We start from the raw sequence: 17412 nt of genomic DNA, 5'->3' as shown, positions 1-17412 counted from the left end.
CCAACATGCTAAATAATACAAATTATGGATACAATATTACTGGAACATACCCACACAAAATCACACATTTGCTATACATGGATGATCTAAAACTACTCGCAGCAACAAATCAACAACTCAACCAATTACTAAAGATAACAGAAGTATTCAGCAATGATATAAGTATGGCTTTTGGAACAGACAAATGTAAGAAAAATAGCATAGTCAAGGGAAAACACACTAAACAAGAAGATTACATATTGGATAACCACAGCGACTGCATAGAAGCGATGGAAAAAACGGATGCCTATAAATATCTAGGATACAGACAAAAAATAGGAATAGATAATACAAATATTAAAGAAGAACTAAAAGAAAAATATAGACAAAGACTAACAAAAATACTGAAAACAGAATTGACAGCAAGAAACAAGACCAAAGCTATAAATACTTATGCCATACCAATATTGACCTACTCATTTGGAGTAGTGAAATGGAGTAACACAGACCTAGAAGCACTCAATACACTTACACGATCATAATGCCATAAATATAGAATACATCACATACATTCAGCAACAGAAAGATTCACATTAAGCAGAAAGGAAGGAGGAAGGGGATTCATCGATATAAAAAACCTACATTATGGACAGGTAGACAATTTAAGAAAATTCTTTATACTGTAGAACGAGCAGAAACTAGCAAAATACACAAAGCAATCACTCATATAAATACATCGGCTACAACACTACAATTTCATAACCACTTCTACAACCCTTTAGACCACATAACATCAACAGATACGAAGAAAGTAAATTGGAAAAAGAAAACACTTCATGGCAAGCACCCGTATCATCTAACACAGCCACACATCGATCAAGACGCATCCAACACATGGCTAAGAAAAGGCAATATATACAGTGAGACAGAAGGATTCATGATTGCAATACAGGATCAAACAATAAACACCAGGTATTACAGCAAGCATATTATTAAAGATCCCAATACCACAACAGATAAATGCAGACTTTGTAAACAACAAATAGAAACAGTAGATCACATCACAAGTGGATGTACAATACTAGCAAATACAGAATACCCCAGAAGACATGACAATGTCGCAAAAATAATACATCAACGGCTTGCCTTACAACATAAACTTTTAAAACAACAAGTTCCTACATACAAGTATGCACCACAAAATGTACTGGAGAATGATGAATACAAATTATACTGGAACAGAACCATTATAACAGATAAAACAACGCCACATAACAAACCTGACATCATACTCACCAATAAAAAGAAGAAATTAACACAACTAATCGAAATATCCATACCCAATACAACAAATATACAAAAGAAAACAGGAGAAAAAATTGAAAAATACATCCAACTGGCTGAGGAAGTCAAAGACATGTGGCATCAGGATAAAGTTGACATCATACCAATTATAGTATCAACTACAGGAGTCATACCACACAGTATCCACCAGTACATCAATGCAATACAGCTACATCCAAACACATATATACAACTACAGAAATCCGTAATTATTGCTACATGTTCAATTACCCGAAAGTTCCTAAATGCAATATAACACATACCGTACAGTTAATAGGAAGTGACGCTTGATCAAGGTCCGCGTCACTTTCCATTCTCAACCAGACTTAACGTCTGAGAAAGTAAAGAAATAATAATAATAATAATAATAATAAACCCCCCCGTGGAGGCCCGGGAAAAGAATAGGCCTCCGGTATGTTCTGCCAGTCGTAAAAGGCGACGAAAAGAACAAACCACTAATAGGGCTAACCCCCCTTTTAGTGTGTTGAGTTGGTTCAGGACAGAACTAAAGAAGCCTCGAACAAGCGCCGTCATGGTCGGGGACGACGCTTGAACCCTATGCCCGCCCACAATGGTAACGACACTGCTAGCCAACTGGAAAATGATTTAAATCCAAATAGAGGTGTTTTGCAGGATATGCTTCCTACAACCACCCTAGAAGGAAAACAAAGGCAGAGGATGAGATGGTCAGATGAAGTTAATCGACACCACATGTTCTGTTATTACCAAGCAACAAACCTAGGAACCAACACAACTGGATACAGATCACAAGTATACACAACATTTATTACCAGATACCCAGAATTAAAATTTTTAACAGAACAACGACTAGCTGATCAGATCCGTGTAATAATCAAAAATAACAGGATACCCCAGTCAGAATTAGAAAACATCAAACAACAAGTACAACAAATACTGGAACAAAATAATGTGCAATCAGAAGAAGAAGAAAATACAGTAATGGACTCAAACATCCCAGAGCAAACAAACAAAGAACAACACGCACCAATTAAACAATCAGAGGAAAACGAAATCTTAAGACAGCCACCAGAACAAGCACAAATAGAACACGAAGTGACACACATGTTAGATATAGAAGAAAAATTTCAGCTGACATATATAGAATACAAAGACACAAATACAGACATAAGACCATTCTTGCATAGACCACCAAATAACCCACAAGTCGAAACAACAATAAAAACTATCAACACAATCATACACAACAAAATAAATGAAAACAAACTATGGAAGAGTTACAACTACTGGTTCATATAGGAGCACTCACTACACTAAATATACACACTAGGCAGAGATCAGAACCAACCAAAACACAGAAGAAACCCACAAAACCAGCATGGCAACACGGGCTACAGATCAGAATAGAAAAACTGAGAAAGGACATCGGACAGCTAACACAATTTATAAGAAATGAAATCTCGGAAAAAAAACGAAAAACGTTAGGTAAAATCTCACAACAAGAAGCGATAGAGCAATTAGATGAGAAGAAGCAGAAATTACAAGCATTGGCCAAACGACTTAGGAGATACAAAAAAAGTGAAAATAGAAGGAAATAAAACCAAACATTCAACGCAAACCAAAAGAAATTTAACCAGACAATAGATAACACACACATTAAAATAGACAATCCACCAAACATAACAGACATGGAACACTTCTGGAGCAACATATGGTCAAACCCGGTACAACATAACAGGCGTGCACGGTGGATACAAGCAGAAACAGACACATACAAGATGATACCACAAATGCCTGAAGTGCTAATTTTGCAACATGAAGTCACCCAAGCTATTAATGCTACTCACAATTGGAAAGCCCCTGGAAAAGATAAAATAGCAAATTTCTGGCTAAAGAAGTTCACCTCAACACATTCACATCTAACTAAATTATTTAACAGTTACATTGCAGACCCATAAACATTCCCTGATACACTTACACATGGAATAACTTATCTGAAACCTAAAGATCAAGCAGACACACCAAACCCAGCTAAATATCGCCCCATAACATGCCTACCAACAATATACAAAATATTAACTTCAGTCATTACACAGAAATTAATGACACTTACAACACAGAACAAAATTATAAATGAAGAACAAAAAGGCTGTTGCAAAGGAGCACGAGGATGTAAAGAGCAACTGATAATAGATGCAGAGGTGACATATCAAGCTAAAACTAAACAAAGGTCGCTACACTACGCATACATTGATTACCAAAAAGCTTTTGATAGTGTACCCCACTCATGGTTACTACAAATATTGGAAATATACAAAGTAGATCCTAAATTGATACAGTTCCTAAACACAGTAATGAAAAATTGGAAAACCACACTTAATATCCAAACAAATTCAAATAATATCACACCACAGCCAATACAGATTATGCGTGGAATATACCAAGGAGATTCATTAAGTCCTTTCTGGTTCTGCCTTGCTCTGAACCCACTATCCAACATGCTAAATAATACAAATTATGGATACAATATCACTGGAACATACCCACACAAAATCACACATTTGCTATACATGGATGATCTAAAACTACTCGCAGCAACAAATCAACAACTCAACCAATTACTAAAGATAACAGAAGTATTCAGCAATGATATAAATATGGCTTTTGGAACAGACAAATGTAAGAAAAATAGCATAGTCAAGGGAAAACACACTAAACAAGAAGATTACATATTGGATAACCACAGTGACTGCATAGAAGCGATGGAAAAAACAGATGCCTATAAATATCTAGGATACAGACAAAAAATAGGAATAGATAATACAAATATTAAAGAACTAAAAGAAAAATATAGACAAAGACTAACAAAAATACTGAAAACATAATTGACAGCAAGAAACAAGACAAAAGCTATAAATACCTATGCTATACCAATATTGACCTACTCATTTGGAGTAATGAAATGGAGTAACACAGACCTAGAAGCACTCAATACACTTACACGATCACAATGCCACAAATATAGAATACATCACATACATTCAGCAACAGAAAGATTCACATTAAGCAGAAATGAAGGGGATTTATCGACATAAAAAACGTACATTATGGACAGGTAAACAATTTAAGAAAATTCTTTATAGAACGAGCAGAAATCAGCAAAATACACAAAGCAATCACTCATATAAATACATCTGCTACACCACTGCAATTTCATAACCACTTCTACAACCCTTTAGATCACATAACATCAACAGATACGAAGAAAGTAAATTGGAAAAAGAAAACACTACATGGCAAACACCCGTATCATCTAACACAGCTACACATCGATCAAGACACATCCAACACATGGCTAAGAAAAGGCAATATATACAGTGAGATGGAAGGATTCATGATTGCAATACAGGATCAAACAATAAACACCAGATATTACAGCAAGCATATTATTAAAGATCCCAATACCACAACAGATAAATGCAGACTTTGCAAACAACAAATAGAAACAGTAGATCACATCACAAGCGGATGTACAATACTAGCAAGTACAGAATACTCCAGAAGATATGACAATGTTGCAAAAATAATTCATCAACAGCTGGCCTTACAACATAAACTTATAAAACAACACGTTCCTACATACAAGTATGCACCACAAAATGTACAAGAGAATGATGAATACAAATTATACTGGAACAGAACCATTATAACAGATAAAACAACGCCACATAACAAACCTGACATCATATTCACCAATAAAAAGAAGAAATTAACACAACTAATCGAAATATCCATACCCAATACAACAAATATACAAAAGAAAACAGGAGAAAAAATTGAAAAATACATCCAACTGGCTGAGGAAGTCAAAGACATGTGGCATCAGGATAAAGTTGACATCATACCAATTATAGTATCAACTACAGGAGTCATACCACACAATATCCACCAGTACATCAACGCAATACAGCTACATCCAAACATTATATATATATATATATATATATATATATATATATATATATATATATTACGACTACAGAAATCCGTAATTATTGATACATGTTCAATTACCCGAAAGTTCCTAAATGCAATATAACATATACCGTACAGTTAAAAGGAAGTCACGCTCGATCAAAGTCCGCGTCACTTTCCATTTTTGACCAGACATAACGTCTGAGAAAAGAAAGAAATAATAATAATAATAATAATGGAGAAAATGGAGGTATTAAATAAGAACAGTTGGAGCAATGCAGTCAACAAATGAAAGAAACATAATCAATTATCCAAAGCCAAAGAACCTTCGAAAAGTCTCAGCTTACAGAAATTAAAGAAAATTTCAGCAAATGTAATACAACAAGTTTGTACCAAACTTTTAAACACATGCTTAAATGGCACTTGCTTCATAACAGTGCTAGTATGAGCTGCAAACAGAGATCATTCTGCCCCGTGACAGACTGTTGACATAAAGCGAGAACAATAATTGCACCCTGCGGGACTACCATTGTAATTTCATGCATGCATATGATGTGGCGTCCTTCTAATGTGTGTAAATGTCTAGCTGCAAATGTTAGTTCCTAGTCGAAAACAGTTGCTGAGCTGACCGTTGGGGACAGCTCAATAATAATGTATTGTGGAAATTACATGTCATACGTTGGGTTGCCATTAGCCGAGTTTTGGAGATTGGTGACACTTTCCCAGAAACTGATGCGAATTAAACACTCGTAGAGACGGAAGAGTGTTGAGTGCTACAAGGGGCATTCAAATGAAACCCAGTCACTAGTGTGAAGTAATGGTAACGATTTTATTAACTCAAAAATGTAGCTATAGACAGTACACACATTCAAAAATAGACACCAAAACTGTTGGCACATTTATCTCATCGCGACACTAGCTGGTCGATTCCATCCTTAAATAAGCTATTAGGCTGCTGTCTGATCCAGGCCTGGACCCAGTCACACACTTCGTCGTCCGTCGCGAAACGACGTCCGCGAATAGCTTGTTTTAGAGGTCGAAACACATGAAAGTCACACGGTGAAAAGTCGGGACTGTATGGTGGATGTTCCAGCGTTTCCCACAAAACTGCTGCAGTGCCTTCTTCACCGCATTGGCCGTGTGTGAACTGGCTTTATCACGCAGGAGGATAACGCCATTGGACAACATGCCTCGGCGTTTCGATTTGATGCTTCGTCTAAGGTTCTGTAAAGTGGCTTGATAAAGCCGGGCATTGATGGTAGTTCCCTGTTCAAGGAACTCGACAAGCAGTGGGCCCTTGTGGTCAAAAAAGGACATCATGACCTTTCCAAAGCTGATTTCTTTGGAGGTGTTGAAGTCGCATGTTTCCACTGCTTGCTTTGATGCTTGCTTTCCGGATCAAAATGGTGACACAATGTTTCGTCACCTGTGACAATACGCGACAGAAAGCCGTATTCCTCCTCATGATAACGTTGCAGACAGCGCTATTCGAGTATGCGCTATTCAGCAGTCAGATGGTGGGGAACCCAATGCTCACAGATTTTTCGAATGTTGATGCTTTACGGTGGGAGGCGGTATATGGGTAGCTCAGAGAGGTAATGAAGAGGTGCTGAGTCGAGATGGGGAGAAAAGAAATTTGTGGAAATAACCTTGTCGTCATGAGCTGCAGTGCTGATTATTGGTAAGTTAAATAAGATACCATCACAGCTATATTGGAACAATACAACTTTGGTAGTTTAAGAAATATACGATGCAACTTGAGTGCTGAGTGCAAGAACTGACTGGTCGACAGAACACACTCTGAGACATCAGGGGACCGTCTGTTTAATAATGAGAGGACGAGAGAGGTGTATCAGTCGTAGAGGAACAATAAGGCTTGCTTACAGTAAGCAGGTTGAAATGGATGTCAGATGCAGACGTTGTTGTTGTTGTTGTTGTTGCTGTTGTTGCCTTCAATCCTGAGACTGGTTTGATGCAGCTCTCCACGCTACTCTATCCTGTGCAAGCTGCTTCATCTCCCAGTACGTACTGCAGCCTACATCCTTCTGAATCTGCTTAGTGTATTCATCTCTAGGTCTCCCTCTACGATTTTTACCCTCCACGCTGCCCTCCAATACTAAATTGGTGATTCCTTGATGCCTCAGAACATGTCCTACCAAGCGATCCCTTCTTCTAGTCAAGTTGTGCCACAAGCTCCTCTTCTCCCCAATTCAATTCAATACCTCCTCATTAGTTATGTGATCCACCCATCTAATCTTCAGCATTCTTCTGTAGCACCACATTTCGAAAGCTTCTATTCTCTTCTTGTCCAAACTATTTATCGTCCATGTTTCACTTCCATACATGGCTACACTCCATACAAATACTTTCAGAAATGACTTCCTGATACTTAAATCTATACTCGATGTTAACAAATTTCTCTTCTTCAGAAACGCTTTCCTTGCCATTGCCAGTCTACATTTTATATCCTCTCCACTTCGACCATCATCAGTTATTTTGCTCCCCAAATAGCAAAACTCCTTTACTACTTTCAGTGTCTCATTTCCTAATCTAATTCCCTGAGCGTCACCCGATTTAATTCGACTACATTCCATTATCCTCGTTTTCCTTTCAAGACACTGTCCATTCCTTTCAACTGCTCTTCCAAGTCCTTTGCTGTCTCTGACAGAATTACAGTGTCACCCTGCAGAAGTTATGTAGAGATAAGAAGGTTTGCTCTGGTGAGACTAGCTTGGAGGGCTGCAGCAAGTCAGAGTTCGTACTGAAGTCCATAACAACAACATCATCAGGGTGCCTAAAAAATTTGGAAAGCCCTTCTTCTTGTCTACATTGCTTTTGCTGAGTAACTCACTCTATAGGAGGTGCTTGCTTTGGTTTGCAGAAGAGCCTTTGAGTCATCTGGGCCAAGGCCCGTCACACCGCGACGCGTGCTGTACATAAAGGTGTTCCAGCAGCAGCTGCCGCAAACCGGACCAGTTCAGACTCGTCCGGATCCGCGACAGACGCCCTACAGCTCGATAGCGTTAAATTATGCACAGCCGCCGTCGCCACGCTAATGAATATTTTATGGCCCTTGCCAGTAATCACCGCCATCAACTGGTGCCAAAGGCTGCTCAGCTGATCCAACACTAAAAGTGGCAATTTTCCTATCCTCAGTATTTTGTGCATTCATTTTCGGTTGGCCACAGCCCATCGATAACAATTTGGCGCAGTAAATCCAGACGATCATGGATCATAAAGCGATCTTCTTTTAGTATTCTTTTACTGATTTTTCTATGTATGTCGCCATTGAAGATTAACTAGATACGAACGCAAGCCACTATCCAAGTCATGTCGTTGCTGATCAGCGGTCTGCTCATTATTCTCACATCCTAGGTAAATTGGGAATGAAGGAAAGTTAAGGTTTAACGGCCCGTCGTCGACTAGGCCATTAGAGGCGTGGACAGGACGGACTCGGAAGGAAATCAGTCATGCCCTTTCAAAAAAAACCATCCCTGCTTCCACCTTTTGTTAAGAACAGACAGCGAAAGTTCGGTCTCCACAGTAATGAGATTGGCTGTATACAGGGTGTTTCAGAAGTGATGGTCAAAATTCAGGGATGTGACAGGAGCGATCATTCGAAACAAAAAAGTGACGTAAACATGGACTCTGAAACGCGTACCTTAAGAGCTACGACGAATTCTTGATCTTCGATATTGTGAAACAAACCTCTTCAGCTGCAGCCTGTTTGCTTCCCATATTTTGGAGAGTGGTAGTATGGACCAAAACAAGGAAAAAAAGTCCAGCAAAGATTTGCTCTAAAATGCGTACCTTAAAAATTATGAGCACTTGTTCGTAGCGAAGACGGACATGTGTTCATAGCTCTTATGTTATGCACTTTAGAGCACATGCTCACTGGAAATGTTTCATGTTTTAGTCCATACTGCCACTTCCAAAAATATGGCAAGTAGAGAGCTTACAGTAGAAGAGGTTTGTTTCACACTATGGAAGATCAAAAGATGCTCATAGCTCTTAAGGTTTACGTTTTAGAGCCCATGTTTACTTGACCTTTTTTGTTTCGAATAATCGTTCCTGTCATCACTTCTGATATACCCTGTATAAATTATTTACGTTTTAATACGACAGGTGATTCTAAAATATTTCTGTTTGCTGTTGGCACTACCTTGGTAGTGAAAGAAGTCGAGTGCAACATATCAATGTATCGACTACTGCAGTACAAGATATAAGTACATGGCTTGTACGGGGGTTGCCCAGAAAGTAATGCATCGCATTCTTTTTCTTCAACAAGTCTTTATTGAACATGATGAGAATTACACACACGAAAGAATGTTTTATCTACACACCCTATTTCTCCACGTAATCTCTATCCGTTTTATGGCCTTCCTCCAGCGCGAAACAAAGGCATGGATGCCCTGTCGGTACCACTCTTTATCCAGGTGGCGGAGCCAGTTCTTCACTTTGTGAATCACCTCGTCATCGTCTTGTCTTCCACGAATGGCCTCCTTTAATGGTCCAAAGTGGAAGTCGGTGGGGGCTACTTCAGGGCTGTAGGGTAGATGGGGTAGCACTGCCCAACCCTGTTTTGCGATGTGTTCAGCAGTCCTCAGACTTGTGTGGGGCCGAGCGTTATCGTGTTGCAGCAAAACATTTCCTGGGTTGCTGTGGCGCCGAAGTCGCCGGAAGCGCCTCTTGAGTTTTGATAATGTGTTGACACATGCTTCTGAATTAATGGCTCCGCCTCTCGGCATGACATGAGTGACAATCACACCTTCACAGTCCCAGGACACGGTTATCAAGGCCTTTCCGGCGGAAGCAGTTGCTTTGAATTTTACTTCTGTGGGTAGTGGGAATGACGCCATTCCGTCGATTGTCGTTTTGTTTCGGACTCAAAATGGTGAAACCAGGTTTCATCATCTTTCATAATCCAGGACAAGAAGGCCTCCCCCCTCAGCTTCAAAACGTTGCAACAAATCAAGACAAATGTTTTTTCAGTGCAATTAGTGATCCACCGTAAACACCGCGGGACCCATCTTGCACACATCTTTGAATATCCAAGAGTGCGGATAATTGCTGCCATACTTCCTTTCCTGATTGACAGAAGGAGCGCCACTTGCCGAGTCGTAATGCATCTGCCCTCGCGAAAGACATCAGCTCGCTGCAACATGTTAGGTGTGATAGCCGTAGATGGTCTCCGCGACCGCTGCAAGTCGTGGAACTAGGCAGAAACGCCTTCTGATGACCACACCCTCCTTGCCCAGCGACTAAGTGTGCTTCCGTCCACAGCAGATACTCCATACACTTTGCATAAACATTTGTGAATATTCTCCAGAGTTTCTTTCTCTGCAGTGAGAAATTAAATACGACACGTTGTTTGTAACGTACATCACCTACAGACGCCATTTTGAAACTGTCCTGCAGCTACGTTATTGTCAGAAGTGACGGAAAATTGGCGTCTCACTCAGGAAACTTCAAATAATACATACGTAACGTTTCACATTCGTAGCATTGTTTTCGGCTGAGAAAAAAAAATTGCGGTGCATTACCTTCAGGACAACCCTCGTAAAACAAACTGATGCTAAATCACAATAACACTCGGTTTTTACAGTGTCTATCACACGATTCAGCTAAAAGTGACATTCTGATTACACGGAGTTGACATACGATTAATGAATCTGAACTTTTGAACTTTCTAGGTGTAAACTGTCATGGAAAGCCCATGTTCAGTGTCTTGTTCAAAAACTGAATGGTGTTGTATTTACCACTAGAACATTATCTGCAACGAGAATTTGTTTACTTTACTTACTTCCATTCGCTCATGAGATACGACATTGTATTCTGGAACAACTCTTCCGATTCGCAAAGGGTATTTTTGGCTCTGAAACGAGCAGTTCGTGCAGTATGTGGTGTAAGTTCGCGAACTTCTTGTCGACCCCTTTCCAGGCTATGGGAACTCTGACACTGGCCTCTCAATATTTATTTTCTTTAATGTCGTTTGTTGTTAACAATATGAGCTTATTCCCAATAATCAGCAGCTACCACTGAGTTAATACTAGGCAGGAATGCAGTTTGCATTTGCGTCACACCTCTCTGACTCTTGTGCAGTAAGGCGTGCGTCCATGTTCAACAGGCTCATCATCACCATCAGTTATCTGCTATATTAGCAGGTCCTATGCCTCTCCATTTTCTGCGATCCATTGCTTCCTTCTTAAGGCTGCTGTATGTTGTACCGTCCATCATGCCATCCAGTATCTGGAATCTCTTCCTTCCTCGCTTCCTTTTCCCTCTACATAACCTTCTAAAACTGTTTTTATCTGTCCGTCATTCTTCCTTAATATATGCCCAATCCAATTTCTTTTTCTTCTCTTTATTACATCTAGTAACTGCCTTTTCTCTCCCACTCTTCTGAGTACCTCTTTATTTTTTACTCTGTCCATCCAACCTATTCTTTCCATCTTCCGCCATGTCGAGATCTCAAAAGCCTCCAACCTTTCTGTCTCTTTTCCTCATAGTCCATTTTTCAGCGCCATATAGAAGAACACTCCATACAATACATTTTATGAGTCTCTTTCTGTGTTCTCTGTCCAGACCGCTGCAGAAAATTCTCCTGTTCTTATAAAACGCCTCTCTTGCCATTGCTATCCTTGTTTTAATTTCTGTGGTGCACTTCCATCGGTGTCAATCCTGCTTCCAAGATACTTAAAAATTTGCACCTCTTCTAGTATTTCCCAATTCAGCATAATTTTTATTTCCTTATTTGCTCCTAGTGCCAATACTTTCGTTTTATTTGTGTTAATTTTCGTTCCATATTTTTTTCTGTTAGTTGCAATGGTGTCCACCAAATCCTGTAATTCTTTTTCCCCTGTGGCTAGAAGGACCATGTCATCAGCAAACCTCAAACACCCTACCCTTCTTCCTCCAATTTCTACTCCTTTGTCATCTAATGAGCATTGGTCATTCATATTTTCCAAGTAGAGGTTGAAAAGAGTAGGTGATAAACAGCATCCTTGTCTTACTCTTTTTCCTAGTCTGATCCAGTGTGTACTTTCTGTTGTGGCGTAACAAGCTAGCTACGCCACACTGAGAAGTAGCCGGAAGGGCACGCGTCAACTCTCGCCGTCTTGCGTTAAGTCTGAAACAGGATACGTGATGAAAGCTATAAAGAAAAGAACGGAGCTTCTCGTATACTTAACTTTAATTTCTTGTTGTACATTGCTCTTGATAATACAAGTGAGACTCTCTCCTGATAAGGTTAACTGCGCCTTGCTAGGTCGTAGCCATGGACTTAGCTGAAGGCTATTCTGTCTCTCGGCAATTGAGAGAAAGGCTTCGTACGTGTAGTCGCTAGCAATGTCGTCCGTACAACTGGGGCGAGTGCTAGTAAGTCTCTCGAGACCTGCCTTGTGGTGGCGCTCGGTGTGCGATCACGCGGGTCCGACATGTACTAATGGACCGCGGCCGATTTAAGCTACCACCTAGCAAGTGTGGTGTCTGGCGGTGACACCACACTTTCTCCTCTCACTTTAACCTAAACTTTTTGATTAAGATATAATGAGTTTATAAGTCTTCTGGTTTTCCAGTCCACTCTCTTTTCCCTCATTATAGTCGCCAACTTGTCCCAAACCACATTGTCAAATGCCTTTTCTAGATCAATAAACCTTTCTCCCAAGATTCGTGGGAGCCCTATTGCATCTCTGGTGCCCGTATTCCGTCTAAAGCCAAACTGCTCCTCGCCAAGATTCTCCTCCATTACTTTTTCAAGTCTTTTATTAATTATTCTTAACATCACTTTGGCTACATGGCTACATGTGAAATGAGGCTGATTGTCCTGTGCTCGCTGCATTTCTCGGTTCCTTGTTTTTTCGGTAATGGAATCATTACTGTTGTCAGAAAGTCCTCACGCCATTCACCACTGTCATATATTTTATTACACAACCTCAATATTTCTCTTATTCCATCGTGTTTCAAAAATTTTAGTATTTCTCCCGGTATTGTATCTGTATCTACCGCTTTGTCATTTCTCATTGCAGCTATGGCAGACTTTACTTCTTCCAATATGATGGTTGGTCCTTTCTCGTCATCACTTAACACTGTTGTGTGATTCAAGTTCCAGAGTTTCTGGTTTGCTATTGTGTCATATAGATCTTTTAGATATTCTTCTCATCTCTGGAGGACATCGTCACGATCTTTTTACACTACCTCTTCGTCTTTACTCAAAATTTCCATAGTGGCACTTCCTGCTGTTTTGTTCCCATGTCATAGTCTTTACTCTGTTGTATAGTAAGTCGTATCTTCCCTTCCTGTCCAGTTCTTCAATTTCATCACATTCCTCTTTTAGCCATTTTTTCCTAGCCTGCTCTGTTTCTTCGCAGTTCATTATTTAACCTTCGGTATATCTTCCTTGCATCTTCAGTGTTCTTGTTTTTCAATTTTCTTCTCTCCTCCATCTTGGAAATCATTTCTTGTGTGACCCATGGCTTTTTTTACCTTTTCCCTTTTACATATTCTATGTTTTGCTGTCCTGCTTTAATGATTCCTTTTTTCAGCATATTCCAGTACTCGTTGGTATTATCAGGTGCTTCTTTGTCTCGTAATGTGTTTAGAAACTCCCAAGACAGCATTTCTGTAATTTGTTCTTTGTTGGATGTTATCTTCTCTAAATCCCACTTCTTCACCATGGTCGCCTTCTTCAGTTTTTTCATTCTTATTTCTATTTCTGCCATAAGTAAGTTGTGGTCACTATTAATATCTGCACCTGGTAATGTGTGCACCTTCTTGATTCCATTCCTGTATCTTTCTTCTACCAGTATAAAATCGATATGGTTTCTGTATTTATCCCCTGGTGATTTCCAAGTATAGAGCCTCCTCTTGTGGTTCTTGAACCATGTGTTTGCCGCTATCAGCTACTGAATTACTATTTTAAAAAAGATAGTCTTCTCTATTTTGTGTGGCGCTCTTTAGTGGTAACTGAAAAATAAATTTTGATAAGAGGAACTTAATTGGAGTGCCGTTCATTAAAAGAAGCAGCTAGGTAAAAAACGCGCACATCGTTTGTTGGCCGTATGACGATCATTAATATTACGCGTTATGCACAGAAGTGGTGCGCGGAAACTGCGTTACAGATCGGCTTAACAGGTCTCAGGGACGCGCGAGTGGCTGCTATAAGTTCGAACATAAATGATGTTCGGCAGCGGCAAGGAAACGATATGTCGGCAGTCTTGCAGTTCTCCCGACTGAAACATAGAAAGGCTGGCAGGGAACGTTTATATAGTTGAAATGAAACATTGGTAAACAATAACAATTATTCATATAGTGACGATAATTTTACATAGATTAATACTTTACAAACCTTGAAAATATCTTTCAAGTACAACTGCCTGTTACAAAATCATTTGATAGAGCGATTATTGAGAGAGCGATCGACAAGAGCGGAGACGTCAGTAGAGAGCGGGCCTCAGGGGCGGGATGGAGGGAGTGAGAGAGAGACTGACAGACTTACTGACGCCTCTTGTGTTTATACAGGGCGTTTGGGAAGGAAAGGTCAATATTTTACACAGTGATAGTATAAGTAATACTGAACAAAAAATGTTATATGAACATAGGTCCGCAAATGCTTCGTTAGATAGGTATGGGTATTGAAAGGAACTTTAATTCTGCAAAACTGATGTACACAACGTGAAGGTATACGCAATACAACTGGACCGTAACGTGATTTTCTTGAAAACAGTGTTACAAAGAAGTAGAGTTATGTTCCACATTTTTACCTAATGTTTATTTATTTTGCATTTAGTACATAACGAATTACAACATGCATATTTCATGTATTCAATTGAAAATGACGTACCACTTCTTTTACAAATGGCTTTAACACTTATCGTACAGATGTTGTACAGTTCACAGAACAGGTTCGAATATCCCACCATGAACGTCAATGCACTGTTGCGCGCTAGCAATAACATGTTGTGTTGTTTGTTCAAATGCCTGGTGTTGGTTCCTAATCAATTCAGCAGCGTCCATGATGCGACGAAGCAGTTCATCTCGTGTATTTACCTTCACTTTGTGCACTTCTGATTTCAGACAACCCCGTAAACAGAAATCTGAAGGTGTGAGGTCTGGTGATCTTGGAGGCCAGTTAATAGCACCACCACGGCAAATCCAGAGATTAGGGTAGGTGCAGTTGAGATGGTCCCACACACGTAAGGTACCATGTGGAGGGAGCACCAGTCACGTTGAAAGTATATTCCAGTTCGCTTGGCTAAAGGAATGTCTTCCAATAGTTCCACAAATGAATTCTCCAAAAAATGCAGGTACCTCTCCCCGTCAATCGCTGATTCATAATAAATGGACCTATCAAAAGGTTACTGATCATGCCGCACCAAACATTTATGGCAAAACGAACTTGGAAATTACTATGCACTGAAGCGTGTGTATTTTCCCGTGACCATCGATGATTATTGCGTTTGTTGTTTATTCCATGTCGTGAAAACTGGGCTTCGTCAGTGAATAGTGTGTATGGAAGCAAATTATTCTCAATTACCCAGTGACAGAATTAAAGTCGTTGGGCATTGTCGCCAACGTGGAGATTTTGGACACGCTGTATGTGAAATGGATACAGGCTTTCCGCATGCAATGTTTCCCGTACACATGTCTGTGGGGCATTCCTACTCAGGGACATTCTTCGTATGCTCATACTCGGACTTCGCTCAACACTTGCGATAATTTCTTCCTGTTCTTGCAAAGTTTGTTGACGTGCACGCTCGGACGAAAAATGTCTACTTGGAACAGAGTCTGTTGCACGCAAAGTGATAAACACTTTCGTAAACACCCTGCGATCAGGTAATCGTCGAGTCGGAAAGCGCCTGTGGTATTCTTCTCTTGCAGCGGTAGCACTACCGTCGCAGAAGCCATAAACGTACACCATATCTGCGTATTCCTCATTAATGTAGACGTGTGGCATTGGTAGCAGCTCTTGTACGAACACAGTTAACACCATACACTACACAGCTAACCGACCCGTCGCCAGTACACTACACAATGCGGCTTACACGGTACAACTGCGCAAACAACGGGTGATTGTGCTACGTACGTCACATGACCATAATACGTGCTACGTTGGATAGCGTAAACATGGCATGTACCCGTGCATTGTTTGCAAGAAAATCACGTTACGGTCCAGTTGTAGTGCATATACGTTCACGTTGTGCACATCAGATTTACAGAATTGAAGTTCTTTTCAGTGCCAATACCTCCCTAACGGAGCATTTGCGGACGTATGTTCTTATAACATTTTTTGTTCAGAATTACTTATACTATCACTGTTTAAAATATTGACCTTTCCTCCCCAAACACCCAGTATACTTGCAGACAACTGAAGGCAACTTGACTATCATTTTTCCTCAGTCACTTCCTGTTCTGAAAGCCTCTTGCGTGGAAAAATTTTCGAGAGACTTCGCGGCACTCCTCTCTGGCGAGGCTGATCGCAGAACACTTGATTGTTGACGCCTCTTGCGCAGCTTCTGCTGCATTATTTGCCAACTCAAAAATACAGTTGCTCTCTTTCGCTAATTTTATCAACTGTATACTCTCTCACATTTAAGAATTAATTACAATTTTACATTATAAGACAATGTAAAGACAATAAACGGAATTAATACAGAAATACAGCGTTTCTTACGTAGCTTTACATAAAGTATTTTAGTTTTGATGCTTAAGTTTATTTACACATAAAAAGAAACATTTCAGTACAACAAGAATATCATCTTAGCGGTAACCCTCACACATTCAAGAGTAAACTGAAGAATTTCTTCATGGATCACGCCTTCTATTCTGTCGGAAAATTCCTGCAAAAAAAAAAAAAAAAAAAAAATTGCTTTGCAATGTTGCTATGGTAATATACACTCGGAGCTTGTCTCCATGCGATCTATTTTATTTTATCTGTGTTAATTGCACTTACTTACTCTTTCCATAGCCATAGAATTAGTGGTGTAAGATATAATTTTAAAAAAATTAAAAAAGGAGTTATAAGCTGTAACAATATCCACAAAACTCGGACAGAGAGTAGCTGGTACCAGTTGCTCCATGTTGTAATTAAGTTGGCGGTGCAGTGTGCCGCATACAGCTGTGACCTTGACCTTTGGC

General features: G+C 39.8%; 1 protein-coding gene across 1 annotated transcript in view; it reads left to right on the top strand.

Annotated features, from left to right (window-relative positions):
• The window catches only part of LOC126234978 (sodium channel protein Nach-like), a 187012-nt gene that overhangs the window by 48191 nt on the left and 121409 nt on the right, over nt 1–17412 (top strand). The gene's annotated exons all lie outside the window — the stretch shown is intronic.

This window comes from Schistocerca nitens, chromosome 2, assembly GCF_023898315.1.
Source record: "Schistocerca nitens isolate TAMUIC-IGC-003100 chromosome 2, iqSchNite1.1, whole genome shotgun sequence".
Lineage (NCBI taxonomy): Eukaryota > Metazoa > Arthropoda > Insecta > Orthoptera > Acrididae > Schistocerca > Schistocerca nitens.
The sequence above is the reverse complement of the archived record's forward strand: the minus strand, read 5'-3'. Positions and strand labels throughout refer to the sequence as shown.